General features: G+C 34.8%; 1 pseudogene; it reads left to right on the top strand.

The window, feature by feature from the left end:
• Positions 1-9498: 9498 nt before the first annotated feature.
• LOC133832685 (DUF21 domain-containing protein At4g14240-like) lies at positions 9499-17195 on the top strand (annotated as a pseudogene).
• Positions 17196-17782: the final 587 nt, after the last annotated feature.

Genomic DNA, 17782 nt, shown 5'->3' with positions numbered 1-17782 from the left:
AACCTTTTTCTTACATAATAGACCAAGAGTTGGACCTTTCCCTCTTCTCGTACTAAAGCGGCACTGATGGCGTGTTTCGACACTGCCAAATACAAGTACAATGGCTCTCCATCCACTGGTTTTGACAAGATTGGCACCTTGGCCAGATGTTCCTTTAATTTCTGGAAGGATTCTTTGCATTCGGCTGTCCATTCGAACCTCTAGTTTCTATGAAGTACGTTGAAGAACGGGATGCACTTGTCTGTGGACTTCGAGATGAAGTGACTCAAAGCTGCTATTCTTCCCGTCAAGCTTTGAACATCATTGTGCTTTCGTGGAGATGGCATCTCGATCAACGCTCTGATCTTATCTGGGTTGGCTTCTATTCCTCTCGAGCTTACTATAAAGCCCAGAATCTTCCCGAACGCCATGCCAAAAGTGCACTTTTTGGGGTTCAGCTTCATCCCATACTTTTGGATAATGGCAAATGCTTCTGCAAGTCATTTGCATGTTGGGCCAAGGTCTAGAACTTCCATGTTCCTCCCTAGTTAGTTCCAGAACATTCGGTTGACCAGTCTCTAATAGATGGCCCCAACATTTTTAAGCCAGAAGGGCATGATGATGAAGCAGTATACAGCCTTGTCTATTTGGAAGCTGGTGTGTTCCTTGTCTGCTACATACATCGAAATCTGGTTGTAGCTGGAGTAGGCATAAATGAAGCTTAACAACTCATACACGGATGTAGCATCCACCATCTGGTCAATCTGGGGAAGAGGAAAGAAATCCTTTGGGCACACCTTATTGAGGTCCGTTAAGTTGATGCAGGTCCTCCACATTCCATATGGCTTTGGTACCAACATTGGATTGGCCAGCCAAATGGGATATAAGGCTTCCTGAATGAAGTTGATCGAGGACAACTTCTTGACTTCTAACTTGAGGGCCTCTGGCCTTTTCGCGCCTAGGGGCCTTTGCTTCTACCGAATGGGAGTGGCATTATCATCAATGTTCAGGGCATGACATATGACGTTGCGATAAATCCTAGTCATATATGAATGAGACCAAGCCAGGACGTCTTGGTTCTCGTTCACCCGGGAAATTATGGCAGCCGTGACCTCCAATTTCAAGTTCCTCCCTATCTAGATCACTTTGGTTGGGTTGGTATCACTAAGGCACACCTCCTCAACTTTCTCCATGGGCTCTAATGCCCTATCTTTGTATATCCACATATCCAATTTGTCGTCCTCCTGGACCACCCTCCGCGCTGGCTGTGGTGGTGGGATTGGATCAGCGTTCTCCTCTTCATGAGGCTCTTTATAGACCATGAATATTGGAGTGGCAGAGAGGTGATAACACTTTCAGGCGCTCTTCTGGTCCCCCCATGCATAGATGGCAGATGGAGGTTATGGCGCCGAAGTCGACTAGAGTAGGGTGCCCAAAGATCATATTATACGCAGTGGGGAAATCCACCACCATGAATGTGTAGTACTTGAACGAGCCTTGATTCTCATCCCTTGCATTACGGGGAGTTGAATCTTGCCCATCAGGAGCAAAGAATCTCCGTTGAAGACGTAAATCTGCAGAGGGTAAGAGGCTAGGTCCACCTCTGTTAGCATAATTTTCGTAAAGGCTGGCTTGAATAGGACATTGATGGAGCCCTCGTCCTCCACCAACACTCGAGACACTCGTTTGTTGGCGATTTAGGCGTCAATGACCAATGGGTCATGATGTGAGAAGTGAACGTTCCATACGTCCTCCTCTGTGAACGTTATGGGAAGGTTCATCAGCTTTGGACGCTGGGCCGGAGTCTGGACCAAGGCACACACTTCATGGTCGTGATTGAGCTTACTGAGGTACCTTTTCTGATCATTTTAGGATGGTCCTTCTAGGTGCGGGCCTCCTGATATGGTATCCATGTGTCCATTTACCCGAGGAGGTGCGACTCTAGGAGGATATGGTATTCTAGGCCCAGGAGCCATTGGGCCTCCGGGTGATTGCACTATTGGGTCCCTCTGAAGGGCTTGTGCTCCCGATCCAGGAGTGTACCCTCCCTAAGGAGTTCGATACGACCCCTGGGCACTTGGGGCCAAAGGTTGTCTGGAAGCTGCTGGCAGTCCTAGAACTCCCATTGGCATCCTGACCCATTGGTGGAGATGTCCCAATTTGATCAGGTTTTCTATCTCGTCCTTCAGCTGACAACAGTCCTCGATTGTGTGGCCCACGTCCTTGTGGTAGGCACACCTTTTGCTGCTGTCCCTTGAATTCTTTCCCCCTTTGAGCATGGGGCTTGGTTTCATATAATGGACTACATTGCCTGTTGCAAGGTAGATGTTTTCCTGGGTGTCCACAAAGTTGGTATACTACATGTATTGGGGCTCGTACCCTCTCTTCACTACAAGAAAAAATGCTTTTAATAACACCGAAAATGTTTTATCAAAACATACCATAACACTTTTTGATGTGTTAAGACCGATTATATTATCGTAGGTCAGGGTACTTTTCATAACACTTTATCAGCGTTATACATATGTGTTATTTTAATATATAGATAAATGTTTAATTATGTTATTTATAGTCGATTATATAACACATTTCAATACTTATAAATTTGTGTTATACTACACTTTAGTATAACACATTTTTTGTGTTATACTACACTTTAGTATAACACATTATTAGTGTTATATAATGAAGTTTGCATAACATAATTCTTTGCATAAAAAGTTTTATTGTAATAGATATTATAACTCAATTTTCGTGTTATTGTTATATTTAGATATGTTTAAATTCTCATTATATATTTTATTTATATAACACTAATTTATTCTATTATATTTTAATTTTTTTTATATAATTAAAATTAGCTTTCTAATATATACTAGCATCATCAAATGAACTTGATTTTCAAATAACAAAAAGTAAGAACATTCAATATTGTATTAATAATCCACAAATTAGTTTACAACATTCAACACTGTCATCAACAACAAAATGTTCTTTAAGTATTCAAGGAGTCTAAAAGTTACTACTTTAAACACAAAGAAATAAACAAAGAAATATTTTATTGTTATTATCTAGCATCACAAATTACTTCAAGAAGAATGCTATGGAAATTATATTCAAGAAAGGACACCACATAAAAAATAATGGATTCACAACTACACCAAAGCAAACACTAAATTATAAGACATTGGCTATTTTTTTAGTATGAAAATGTACCTCTTGGAATAACTTTTTTAGAAGGCCATGCAACTGTGGAACCAACTGCTTCTTGTATTGTAAGCATCGCATGATTAGGACGAAATAAGTAAGATTCTGGTACAATATCAACATCAACCCATACTCGCATAAAGTCTGGTCCAAGAGGCTTTCCATGTACAGTTATCTTTGGATCACTAGAATCCCAACGACCTTCAACAACAATTACATCTGCCCAGTCAAGCAAGTAGCAAGCATTCTTCCCTTCTGTAAAGTTATGTCTTTTTTCTAGTGCAATACTCTACCAAATTTATTTTAAAAACAATATATTAGTTTCTGGTTTTGTTCATCTAAAATGAAAATTTAAAACAATAACAACTTTTATAATTTACCTTAGGGGACTGAATATTGTTTGACTGCGGTACATTGCGAGATTGTCCTTCGCTTGGTGTCACTTTACCACCAACCTAAATATAAAACAAAGATAAGTTTCATTGGAAGAAAAGAAAACTAAGGTTTATAAGTGCAAGATAGAAATACCACCAAGTGTTCTTTAAGTAGATTCATCATTTCAGTCATTTTGAGCTTCATATTATGTTGCTCTTCTTCTATCTTGGAGATCTTGCTATTACACATATTAACAACAGTTAGCTTTGACCTTGTTACGCCTCTTCCTTGTCCGATTAAACGACCAGATTTTGGGTTACCAAACAATTTTGTCAAGGCATCCTCATCACCATCTTTTCTTTTATAAACAAAAATATTTAACCTTTCAGTATCATCAATGGTAAGACTTAGATTTTTGTCTTTGTATAATATTCCATCTATGATCTCTGATTTCTCTTCCTATTTTTTATTTTTATGAGCAAGAATATAAATGGTGGGTAAAGTTTTACTTGGATTATGGTGAACCTATTTTCTTACATATGTATTAATTTTAGCATATTATTATTTACTTGTTTCAAATAAAAAGAAATGGCTGACCCAGAAACTTGTTGTTGAAATTATTTTCCTTTCAATGAACAAGAAGTAATCTTTAGAAAAAGATAAATGTTCCCTTACCCTAAACATTACCAAATATTGGACTGCTTTTAAATACAATTTTTTTTAAAGATATATTGTTTTTAACAAAACATTACCAAATGAGCATGCATTTAAACATCATTTTTAACAAAACAAGTGTCATATATCTCACAATTCAGGGCCAATTTAAGAAGCATACATAGCCATCTGTTTGTTAGGGTGACCATTTTTTATTAGTACACATTATAAATTCAATCTATTGTACTCACTTTGTTTGGACCTACCTATAGGCTATATAGATACTCAGAATACATTTTCGAGTGTGTTTGATTCTGCACTAAAAGGAAGTTTCAACAATGAACAAGGGTAAGATTTTCAAGCTAGCAAAGGGGTTCCGTGGGGTACACTATCTTATACTTGTTTCATAGATTTGTAATTTTGAGTCAGATTTTATATTATATTCTTTGTCTATACACTATTGTAAGGGATTGCTGATGATTTTGGTCTTCTTATTATGTAAGTTTTGTAGTATTGATCTCAGCACCACTCACTAACCATGTATAATACAGCACTATCGATGGTCAAATTCAGTTTTCTGTCATATTGAGGGCCAAAGGGACAGTGCTACAGATCCAGTCATTGGTAAAATGACTTTGATAAAATAGTAGAGCATTAATTACTACTGATAGAGAAATTGAGTAGTAAAAAGTAATATCAATGACATGGTTTCAATTCTAGGCGGCACTAATGGGAAAAATGTGGATTGACCAACTAATTACAAAGAGCAATATAAATGAATATAATCTATCTTATTAATTTGAACCATACAAAGACAAATATTTACAGGAGAGCTATTGAAAAACTGAAAAGGAAACTAATTTTAATAATTGGCAAAAGACATGCATGATAGTGTGATGATCTTTTAGCAACTAAAGAAGTCTTGTGTTGTGATTGACTCTTGTTATACATGTCATCTGTTTTAACTAGTCCAAACTTGCTTAACCCCAACTAGCAATTACTTGTTTATCATTTATGATTGACAAGAGCCATACAACATTTAATAGCTAATTACTTAGCATTTTTTGAGATCTAAAATCTGACCTGATTTTTAGCTTAACTTGTATATGTTTTCATTCTTGGATGGTTGATGTTCTTTTATTCTCCATTCAACTTTCTCTTCTTTTAAGTCAAATTATTTTTCAAAAATAAAACTATCTTATTACAACCCTGAAAAGGAAACTAATTTTAATAATTGGCAAAAGACATGCATGATAGTGTGATGATCTTTTAACAACTAAAGAAGTCTTGTGTTGTGATTGGCTCTTGTTATACATGTCATCTGTTTTAACTAGTCCAAACTTGCTTAACCCCAACTAGCAATTACTTGTTTATCATTTATGATTGACAAGAGCCATACAACATTTAATAGCTAATTACTTAGCATTTTTTGAGATCTAAAATCTGACCTGATTTTTAGTTTAACTTGTATATGTTTTCATTCTTGGATGGTTGATGTTCTTTTATTCTCCATTCAACTTTCTCTTCTTTTAAGTCAAATTATTTTTCAAAAATAAAACTATCTTATTACAACCCCAAATGGTTTTTTTTAACAGACATGCTTTTCTTCTGTAATGGCACCATTCTTAAACATTGGCCCCCCATCTCACCCTAGCTTGTCACAGTAGTTTTGGTAAGGAAAGAATGACATTTTAATGAAACTTGGCATTCCCAACATTTATACCAGTATATTTCAGAGCCAAAAATCAATCAAAGTATCTTGTCTCAAGAACAATTCAAAATAGCAATCAAAATATGATCTTTAAATATAAACTGGTAAATGCCCAAATAAAAACTCAAAATAAACTAGTAAAGTTGATAAATGAAGTCAAGAACAGTTCATCAACACTTGTTTTTTGCCCCCAATTAAAATTACTAATTTTTTTGCCCCCAAAAATAAATGTGTTATGCTCTCTTGTAAAGAAAATGATTGGCTGAACCTTAACTCTTTTTTAACTTTACATTGAGTTTTTCATATTAATTTTTCTATTTCAAGGAAATAGGCATGCTGAATCTAATAAATAAAATTTTCTACATAAGCCTTCCTTAGTACATAAAAAGTTAGTCTAATAAATAAAAGCTTGAGCAGATACTACTCAGATATTCTATTCGCTTCTATTTTATCTAATAAAATAAAAGACACATTTCAATTCTCTAATAAATGAATGGATACAAAAAATATCATTTCTATTAACAAGTTATAGACGGGTAGACATGGAGAAACAAAAGTACTTACTACTTCTAAATGGAGGGAAGCTTCTTGGTCTTCTTGTAGTAACATGCAAGTCTGTGAATCCTGCTCTCAACCAAAATCAATCGACCTGTTCCTCTCTAGATGCTTCCTAATAGAGACTGCCTTCTTAATAAGATGGTACAGATCTTCAGGAATTTCAGGGGCAAGACCTAACAAACAAAACCAATTTTATAAAAACGAAGAAATCCAATCAACCAAGACATACAGATAAGACATCGCCCAACCAAAGGCTACATGCCCTTATCATTCAATAACCGTATTAAGATACTCAAACAAGAAAAACAACCATCTCAATTACACTATAATCCCAATTATCCAAAATTAAACAAATGAAAAACCATAAAAATTAATTATTCCCTTCGCTCATTCACTTGTATCAGCATACATAAAATAATTTCTATTTAAGAAAGCCACTGTGTGGAATAATTAGAGTAAACATATCTTTCTAGTGTTTTTAGAAAGCTGGCTTATAAAATTAGTTATGGTAGTTATATCCTACACATTATATAAATGTTCGAGCTGTCTTATAAAGATAGTTGGGAATTGTGAGGAAGAAAAAAAACTCAAGAGAAGAAGAGTGAAAACAGAGAAAAAAAGCTGAGATGTGATATTCATTCTTGCAAGGTTGAGTTCTGTAATGGTGTGTGTTCTTTCTTACTTTCTTTCCTGGTTTCTTTCTGTGATCATAAGGTGTTTGTATGTGTTGTTCAATTTTGGTAGTGCAACAACAAACCAGAGTTTGGGAGCTGCGTGATCCTGAGGAGTCTATGCATTTGCAAAGAGACAGTACTAATCCTAGACAAGATGCTTGGCATGTCCTATTGTATTATGTATAGGCTTAGATCTAGCAGTGTTTGTCAAACTCAATATTATACTACACATTTCCATATATGGTTTGGTACTCTCATGTTTATGCGTGATCACATTTCCATATATGGTTTCCATATATGGTTTCCATATATGCCTGTTTTCTCCTAATAAAAACGTCACCACCTCATCTTCCAGACCCTACCACTTGACAAGTAACTATCCCTCCCACTCCCATTGGAGTTGTTCTAAGCTTGTGATATACTTCAATCCATCTGGGCTCTAAATGCTTAGCTTTTTCCTAAATTAATTATTAATAATCCTAATCCTCCTTGACCTGTTGGGAATATTTTGAATAGACTTTCTCTCTCTCCAATTGCTGACTCAATTATTGAAGACTTTTGCTAAATTAAATAAGCTGAGATAAAACAATTGCACCACTCCAACACCTCAGGACATATCATCTGTGCCGGAAACAGCCACCAGAGCCACCTCGGCTCCGTCAAGTAAGACTCTCCTCGGCTCACTATGGCCTTAGCACAACCCTCGACTAACTCTTCTAGAATAAGCCACCCCAAATTTATGGCTTGTTCAGCCAGATTTCACAGACCAATGATAATTACAATTTAAGTACAAATTAAGTTACAAAATCATGCATCACAAAAAATATATTGAATATAAATCCATATACATATATAATTGATAAATTACTACCTGTTCACGTGATATTTTGGTCCCAATGAGCCCAGGTGTGACAATTGTTATGCCAATGATTGAAACAACTTCATTTCTCAGTGTCTCACAAAAATGCTACCTTGCTTGCCTAAGTATATATAACAGAGAATACTATAATTTACACACAAAAAATAGGACATTCTATAGTTCCAAACATTAAGCAAACTCTCATATAGATTAAAGACCAAACATATTGGTAAGAGTATCACATGCACCCAAACATTTTTCATGGACAACTTCTCTGTTCTTATATCAGATAAAGTATAATAAAATGGTTTAAATTGAGGAAAATGGATTGACAATATATCAAGAACAAATTGAACAAAGTACTTATAGATAGACTAGGGAAAGAACATCATAGTGAAGAGGGAATATTGATTGAACTAGCACCTAGTCGATCCAATCCCCATTGCAAGAGTTGTCTGTGTTAGGAACTGTAAACTATATAGATTCCAAGCACTTTTTTGTCCCACAAGGCAATGCTACAATCGAGATTGTTTCAACCGGCAGACAAATAGCAGCAAGCCTTAGAGAGGGATCGAGTTATAATTTGGAATTTATTCTAGGAGATGCCAACAACTCGTGTGTGAAAGATTTCTTAGTGTCTGCCCAAGCAGGGTCAATAGTTCAAAATTTTACTCTTCTCAGCAGTGGCACAGGCTCAGCCAAGAATTTCTCAATGAAGTTCAAGGCAGATTCAAGTGTGACAACAATCAGTTTTATGAGTTACGCTGCAAGCCAAACAAAAGATGGTATTCTTTGTGGTCCTGTGGTTGATGATGTAGTTTTGCGTGTTTCGCTTGGGAAGAAACCAGATATCCAATGGATTGTTCTAGTTTTTCTGTATTTGGTAGCCTTTCTAATGTTTCATTGAAGTTGACAAAATGGAAATTTTGTAGCTCATTATTCCAGAGCAATATGTGGGAATACAAGTTTTGCTCCTTTGAGGAGTTGGATTTTGCATGGTATGTTATGTATAATGGATATTTGTTTAATTATTGGGATAAACTACCATCCACCATTTCAGATTTAGCCTTCTCATTTTTCAAGGTTGAACATGTTATCCTTCAATTATATTATTTATTAAAGAACATATTCTAAAGCAAGTGAAAGATGTTTGAGAGAAAAGATTGACATAATAATATAGATATGTAGAGCACAGTACATGACAAGGACAATGCTTATTTTGTTAAACATACATTATTAACACTACAACAATTTTTAGTATATATTACATTAAAAAATAACATATATTGCGAAGTGCTATTAATGGTGGGTGATAAAAACACACGGAATGTTTTATTTTGGCGCCATATGAAAAAACCTCAGGCGCCAAATGAAAATTTCTTTTTTGGTCTCATCTGCCAAATTTTAATCCCTAAGTTACCCAAAAAAATTTCTCTCAGCCTCCATCTCTCACTCTCGTCTCGTCTCTCCGCCTCTCGTCTCGTCTCTCCGCCTCACGAAGTCTTCTCAACTCATCTCTGCCTCACGAAGACACGCTCCAGAGTGGAGCTCTTTCTCCGCCTCACGAAGTCATGCTCCAGAGTGGAGCTTCTCTGCCTCACGAAGTCACGCTCCAGAGTGGAGCTCTTTCTCTGATTGGGTGTTGCTGCGAAGGAGATGAGAGGTTACTCGTGGCTGAGTTTATGCCCCATGAAACTCTCGCTAAGCATCTTTTTCACTGTAAGTTACTTTATTTCTTTATATATATATTTATATGTATATGTTTGTACATACTTCCTTTTCGTTTCCAACTGATGGGTGTTGGGAATTTTTAATTTATTAAATAAAGCTAAAATAACTGATGGGTTTATACATACTTCCTTTTCGTTTCCTTTTTATGGGTGATGGCTTCTATGGGTGTATTTGGTTATTGTTTGGCTGAACATATTTGGCTTCAATCTTCCTATCCTTTCCATGTATCTTAAACCTTAGCTTTCTACTCTAATGGGTTTCTTCCTATTGTCTTTGATTATTCATTTTCGATTGCAACGACTAAGCTCCGAGGTCAAACTGTCCTGGGTTTGATTTTTTTTTTAATTATTGTGTGCCCCCTGCCTGACAATTACTACCAGTAAAATCATAGGGTATCAAAAATTTTATTGTAGCTGTCACACTCGCTTGGAACTCTAATCGAATCTTCATAGTTTAACATGGCAGGGTGATGACGGTTAGTTTTCACAAGTTTGGAGACAAGTTTTTTCCTGGAACCAGTGATGTCAAGGTCATTATTCTATGGGTTAATGTGTCATGTATTTGTATTCGTAAGATAGTTTACAATGAAGAATTTTTACTTTAATCTCAATTACTTTTCCCTTCGGGATTAGCATGTATATTCTTAAAAAAAATTGCCCTGTATTTACTGCCTGCAAACATGTTTTTGTACATGCTTCTGCAGTTTTTTCTTCCTATAAAACATGCAGTTACATATTTCTTGGAAGTCTATGCTGTTACTCATCAATTAAAATGTTTTTCTGTAATGACCAATCTTCAAAACTAGCTCTATGTTGGCAACTTTGGCTTGAAAGGAATGTTCAAACTTTTCAGGGCGTCAAAAGAGAATTGATGCACCAAACATTTCAACAGTTTTTCTTTTTCTGATTGACTAAGAGACTGGAATTTTTGGATGTAATCATTGTAGTTTCACTATTATTTCTCTAACCAAAGATGACCTCTTAACATCTATTATAAATATTACAACTTTAATGAGTGCTTATGTTTCAGCAATTTAGTTCATGAAGATAGGCACAACCCAACTTTCCCTTGCCTTTTTATTTCTCTCTTTTTGCTAATCTAGTTGTCAATTATATTTGTTTCTTCTTTTCTTTATGTTTGCAGGCTTTGCTCATATTATGTCTGGATACGAAAGACATATTGCTTCATAATTTCCCTTTCCATTGTTATTGAAATATATAAATCTCTTCAAAATAACAATGAGTTACAGACTATTCATCTTCCAATAATTTACATGGTGTGGAATGCTAGCACTATTTGGTTGTCTAATCTTCTATTTACATGAAATTGGTCCCAAAAATCTATTACATAGCTTTTATTTTTTTACTTTTAATGGGGCTGAAAGGTAATTCATATTTACTATACAACTTATCGTTAGAACCAATTGCTTTCTATTGCCATTGACAGATATGTATACTACATTTATTTTAACCCTGATTTGATTGTTGAATCGTACTACTTGAATGTAAACTTGTTTGTATGCTAAGAACACCACATGCAACGAAAATATTATGCTTTAAGGGGTTAGATGTATTGTTTTTCCCCCATATCTTTTCTTTATTATGTCTATTTTGTATTACTTTATTGCTTAATTTCCTGAGAAATGATTGCATTTGATATGGTCTACAAGTTTTCAGTGTTGGTCCTGAGGATGCTGCAGTTGTTGGTAATCAACTGTCAGAAGAAGAGAAAACTACTCTTCAGGTAATATTTGTATTAGTTGATGTTTGTTTTTCTTCAAAGATAGAAGTGCCTTGGATCAATCAGCGTGGTCTGTCTAGACATTAGATATGATTATCATAGTGCCCAGTATATTGTGACAGTTCAATATCTAAAAACTAAACATTTCTGTACTCAATTGTGAAGCACTACATACGATTTAAGAGTCATAAAATTTTCCTCTGTTTCTGAATTATCAGATAGAATAAAATTTTAAAACCACAATTCATGGTCTTTTGGATAGCTGACTGTGAGAGTTAGGAACTAGCATATACAACCATTACTTTGTGGTGTTTACCTCATTGGAGGGATTGTTGATAGAATAGAAGTTAAATAACTTGTTGCACTTCCATTTAGAGCGAAGCAGATAAGAGAGAATTTAAAGACTGACCTTTTGATAGTAGAAAAAATAATTGTGGCTAAAATATTTTCTTCTCTCTCTGATATTATTAATTAGAACAACTAATGAAGTTAAATAAATTGAGAGCCCTTTAAATATATTGGTAGTAGGTTGAGAAAGTTGGAGTGAACAATAGTACTAGGTTGAGAATGTTGGAGTGAATATAAATATAAACTTAATGATATATAATGCACTAGAGTGAATTTAAATTAGAGATACATCTCAAAATCACTATATTATTGATTAATTTGACATCATTAGTTATTTATAAGACGGAAAATATTTTATTATAATATTATACCCTTTCTTTTCTTTGACTCTCTGATCATTTCCTTTTTTTTTTGGTGCACTATACTCATTCCCTTTTGTGTATACATTGGGATTTGACTTCCTTTGGCATCCTCTTAAATTTTGCAAATAGTAAAACTAAAATCTGTAACACTTTTCCTTCCCTGTTAAGTATAACTAATTTTAATACTGTTGTTGTTTCTGATAACTCCTTTGATCCTTGCAGTATGCAATGTTTTTTCTTTCTTATATGACTGGAAAATCAAGTCTTATATTCATTTTATGCTTTTCTTTGCTGCTGAGCTGGTTTATACTTCACATATTTCTTGTTGATCCTAATGGACCGTCAATCATGTTGTGTATTTTGGAGGAATCATCCCGAAAGTGGTAAAGAGCTGCCCAACATGCTAATTATTTTACTTCTGATTCATGGCAGACTCAACTGAGAGGATTCGAAGCAACACTGAGCAATACCCCAAGAGATCCAACTGCTCTTGAGGTGAGTCAGAAACTGTTAATGCCAGATTATGTTCTTTTGTGAGTCTCTCTTTCTTTCAAAGGAAAAATATTTTTAGTGTGAGAAAATCTAAAGAATAGAAAAAGTAGAACAAGTTTAATTAGGTGTTCTCTAAGAAGATTGTAGTATTTTAAGTTCTGAAAGCGATAGAACTTGTCTAATAAGCTATTGTGTTGATTATTTTATTTCATTCTAGCTGGGCTTTAAAAAAAGAAAAAGTCATCTGATTAAATCACTTGGTATTATCTGGTGAGGCTTAAATGTAAAATGAACCCTTGTTAGCTTCTTATTTCAAACCAAAAATGTTGAGCTGATTCTATGTCTTATAGGTTTTTGTGAAAAATATTAAGCTTTTTACTGCTAATTTCTAGTTGGCCAGATGTAGGATCACTCCTGATCCTATCTATTGGACATAATAATGACTGGAAGTGTTTTTGATTATTCTCTTTTAATAAAAATATAGTCTGGAGGAAAAAGATAAAGAAAGCTGGAGAAGTGTTTAAATTTTAAATATTACATAAAAAATGAGAAAAATTAAAGATGCTACTAGCTGCAACATCATCTGATGAAAATTGACGGAAACAGTGTTCTGAGTAGGCTTAGGTGCCAAAGGGTTTTCTTGATTTGACTTTTTTTTGGTAAACCATCTATATTCCTGTTGTTTGTAGCATCCATGCTATATTTATTTCGGGTTATTTGCAGGGAGCTGCTGTAACCTTGGCTGAGTTAGGAGAATATACCCGAGTAGTCTCTTTGCTTGAGAACTTGACAAAGGTTTGTTTTTGTACTTTCTGAAGAGTAATGTACTTGGACGATGCTGGCCAAAGGAAGGGTTCAGTAAAAACTTTTGATCTAAGCTTGCCTGTATTCGTGTTATTGTGTTACACAGGAGAAGCCAAGTGACCCTGATGTTTTTTGTTTGCTTGGAGAAGTTAAGTATAAACTAAAGGATTATGAGGGAAGCGCTAACGCATATGAAAGTGCTGCAAAGGTGTTTTTTCAGTTTATGCAAGACATTTTACTACTCATGTTTAATATCAAAAAACCATTTTGAATATTATCAATATATATATATATGCTTGTGTTGGAATAATTTTTTCGATTGGCATTTGGAATTTGATGTGATTTTATGCATAGATTATATATTTATCGAGTATTCACAATCCAGATTGATGTTTTGATATGGTGATTCACAAATTTGCAGGCCCTTCCAATTTACTTGGATAAAATGTTCAATCAGTATGTGGCTATAATTCTCTCTGTGACTTTTGTTCTATTTTTTGGAGAGGTATTTTATTTTTGTTCCATTAACTTTCATGCTTGGTTTAACGGTAAAGTGTCAATATTTTTGTTGGCTTATTATGATGGAAACTTGATATTCGTTTTTCTAAATCAGGTTATCCCACAAGCTATATGCACTAGATATGGACTTGCAGTAGGTTCCAACTTTGTTTGGCTTGTTCGGATTTTGATTATAATTTGCTACCCAATTTCATACCCAATTGGAAAGTTGATGTTTAAACATTTAAATGTGAACTTGGAATTTGCATTTATCAACCCTCTAATCTATACTATTTTAAACTGGTGTTTTAGTCATTGAATTTAAGTATTTTTTCAGTGGTTAAAAATAAATCATAAATGTAAAGAAAAACTGTGGAATCTGGTTGCAAAACGATGGATTCTTAATGATATCAGATTATAAGGGATTTATATCTATTTTTTGACTTGAGATATACACAATGCAGATTTTGGATTGGGTATTAGGACATAATGAAGCTTTATTTAGGCAAGCTCAGTTAAAAGTCCTTGTCTCCATCCACAACCAAGAGGTAAAGTAAAGCTATTGAGGATAATTAATATGCTCTTTAACTTAAGGAATAGCTTTACAAGTTGAAAATACGAATTATTGCTATCATCTACCACAGATATATCTTGGCATTAGTTCTGATTTCCTTATCTTGTCATAATAGGCCGGCAAGGGTGGTGAGCTTACACATGACGAGACAACAATTATAAGTGGGGCACTAGATTTAACTGAGAAGGTAAGGTCTTAACAGAAATATCATTATTCCTTACACTCATTTCCTTCTAATTTGCATGTATGCCAGTGATAGTATTATATCCAACTATTATATGAGGTGGACGTAAATCCTGGTGAATATGAAAGTTTATTTTACTTCTTCTACTTCTCTCTCTCTCTCTCTGAGTCTTTAGAACTATACCAAAGAGGCTAAAACTTATTTTTTTAATTGTAATTTCATTTTGAAGTATAGCTATTTGAAACTCTGTGCTCATGCTAAATCTTTCTCTCTCTCGAGCTCGCTTATTCAATATTCTGTTTTAAAGTTGTTTGGATTTTTTTACTTTACTCCCCAGTCATCTTATCTTTTGGTTTAAAGAGCATTTTGAAACTTTTCTTGTCATTATAGTTTCATTTTGATGTATAATGATTTCACTCTTTATGCTCATACTGAAATTGTAACTTGAATATGATAGTAAGCTTGCAATAATGTGTCATGATTAGAAATTCAGCATCTTACTTTCTTTCTATTATTAATTTTTTTTAAATCTTAAAAAACAGACAGCTGAGGAGGCTATGACACCCATTGAATCAACGTTTTCCTTAGATGTCAATTCAAAGTTGGACTGGTGAGTTTTGGTCATGAATTCATTGTTCTTTCTTTCTGTCAATTGGATTTTACTGGTTTTCACAATTTTTGTTTACATGCTGTTTTTAGCTGATTTTCAAAGATTCAGTCACTCGACCTTAGAAACTATTTTTTTTATAAAAGAAGAAAATATAGAAAGTTTTGTTGTTGTTGTAGTGATAGATTGTGTTAAAAGAAGGATATTTTAGCTGTGATATCAGTCCTAGGCTCCTAGCCTATCATCTTAGGAACACTATCCCAATTAGTTGCTGGCTTGTCAATAGTTCTATCACCTTTTTACACAAAGTTTCACTGAGGATAGTTTGTACATTTTATTTTTATTTTCGCATACAGTGCTCTGGCATATCATAATGGCGTGACCCATGTTTTACTGAAACATGTCTTATGCTGCAATTGAAATGTTAGGAATGTTTGAATCACATGACAGCTCAATGTGTTTTCTCGTCGTACAGTTATTTTCTGTTTTCTTAGCAGAAGTTTGTTGCAGAAAAAAATTATATTTTTTTTACTGTATTTCTCATTTTTCTCCTCCTTTTATTCAATAACACAGGGAGGCTATGGGAAAAGTTCTTGCTCGGGGGCATAGTCGAGTTCCTGTCTATTCTGGGAATCCGAAGAACGTTATTGGACTGCTTCTCGTGGGTGCTAGAATAGTAGAATGTGAATGTTTAGAAGATGTTTGTATACTAGATGCATTTTAAATTTGACTTATCAAAGGAACTAACAGCGGGCAACATACTTTGTACTCTGCTCTTTAACTTGTTCAATTCTGCTTATTGTTAGGTGAAAAGTCTTCTTAAACGAGTTTCAGAAGGGCAGCAGTCATATGGCAGCTGTGGTGAAGACTAAAGGGAAAAGCAAGCTTCCTACAATTGATGGGGAGAAGACTTTTCTGTGGCTGCCTAGTAATAATTTTACAGAACATGTCTATTTCTATATGCATATTTATATTATTTAGGCTTCTTTGTTTGATGCTTTTGATAATTAATATGGTTTTGTTAAGAGTTACTATAAGCACTTATCAATGTTTTGGTAAAAGATGAAAGTATCTTTAGAATGGGTCCATTATTAAGAGTTGATCATTTATGCGCTAATTTCATCTAATATAAATATTCAACTGATTGCTTTTTGACACAGTGGTAATATAATATTTTGTATTGATTGCTTCAATGCTTTTAGCCAGGTCTTAATGAGAAATTAAAATGCATAAAGCAACATTCAATGTTGGAAGTTTCTTTGATTAATATTCAGGTTCAAGGTATTTGAGCTTTCTTACATGGGTTTCTTTATTTATGTATATATTAATCAACTAATGCCTTAAGGTCTTTCTAAGCAGTTGGAAAGAGCAACAATAGAAATAGAAAACTAATTCAGAATACAGAGCATAAAAAACAACCAGATGCACATAAAACAGAAAGGAAAAAATGGCAACAGGTCTTCACACGTGATTATATTTGATCTAATTTACTTTGTAGTTTTATCTTCATATAAAGCTATTTGATGATTTGTTTATTAATTCTTCTATTAACTTTCATTCAATTTTTGGTCTCTTATTTATAGGTTAGGAAATCAATCAAAGAGACTGCCTTAATTCTCTCTAATGATGATGTTGATGGTGGCAGGGCTTGGCAAGGCGAGGTGTAGGCTCGATGGTATGTATCTCTTCTAACCAGTGATCAAGCTTGGCATTTTTTTAAGGTGCAACCTGTTGGCATAATCCTTTTTGTTGCTATCATGACTACACAAGGCATGATTCTATAGCTTGATTTCTTATAAGTTTTCACCATGTCATTTTAGCTTGTGATGAGTATTTCCATCTGTTATGGTGTATTCAATATTTTCATCAGTTTTATGTTAATTTTGTTTGTTTGTAGGGTTTACTTTTGTTTACAAAAAGTAACTTTTTTTCTTTGGTTGTGTACGCCCTGGTTTTCCCACGGGCTGATTAGAAGGTCATGCCTCGGATTAGTCAAGTTTAGTCCGAGGCGCCATAGATCGAGGATATTAGCTCGCCGAAATTGCCCAGAATCAGAAGGCCGAAGGTCAGATCAGGGGAGAAGCTCGTATTACGAGCTTCTCATGGCACGGGCTGCCCACGAAGCTCTGACCCCCTACGAAGTCAACACACGCAAGATAAACGTGCATATATCTGACATCACGTGTCCGATATCCCCCTGACTTCTCGGATACGCAGCAAGAACGTGCATATCAGACACCCACAGCTGGATTGGGCCGTACGACCCATTCTCTCCTTCCATGCTGAATAGACCACACTTATGTGTCAGGTTTAGGAATTAATCATGAGTGTCACAGAGTTGATATGACAAATGGTAAGGTCATGGGATGACCTCCCTACCAACTTCCAGGTGCCTTCTCCTATAAATATGGAGACCCTGGGAGTT

The sequence above is a fragment of the Humulus lupulus genome, chromosome 4 (assembly GCF_963169125.1).
Source record: "Humulus lupulus chromosome 4, drHumLupu1.1, whole genome shotgun sequence".
NCBI classification, from domain to species: domain Eukaryota; kingdom Viridiplantae; phylum Streptophyta; class Magnoliopsida; order Rosales; family Cannabaceae; genus Humulus; species Humulus lupulus.
This window is presented reverse-complemented; position numbering and strand designations above follow the sequence as displayed.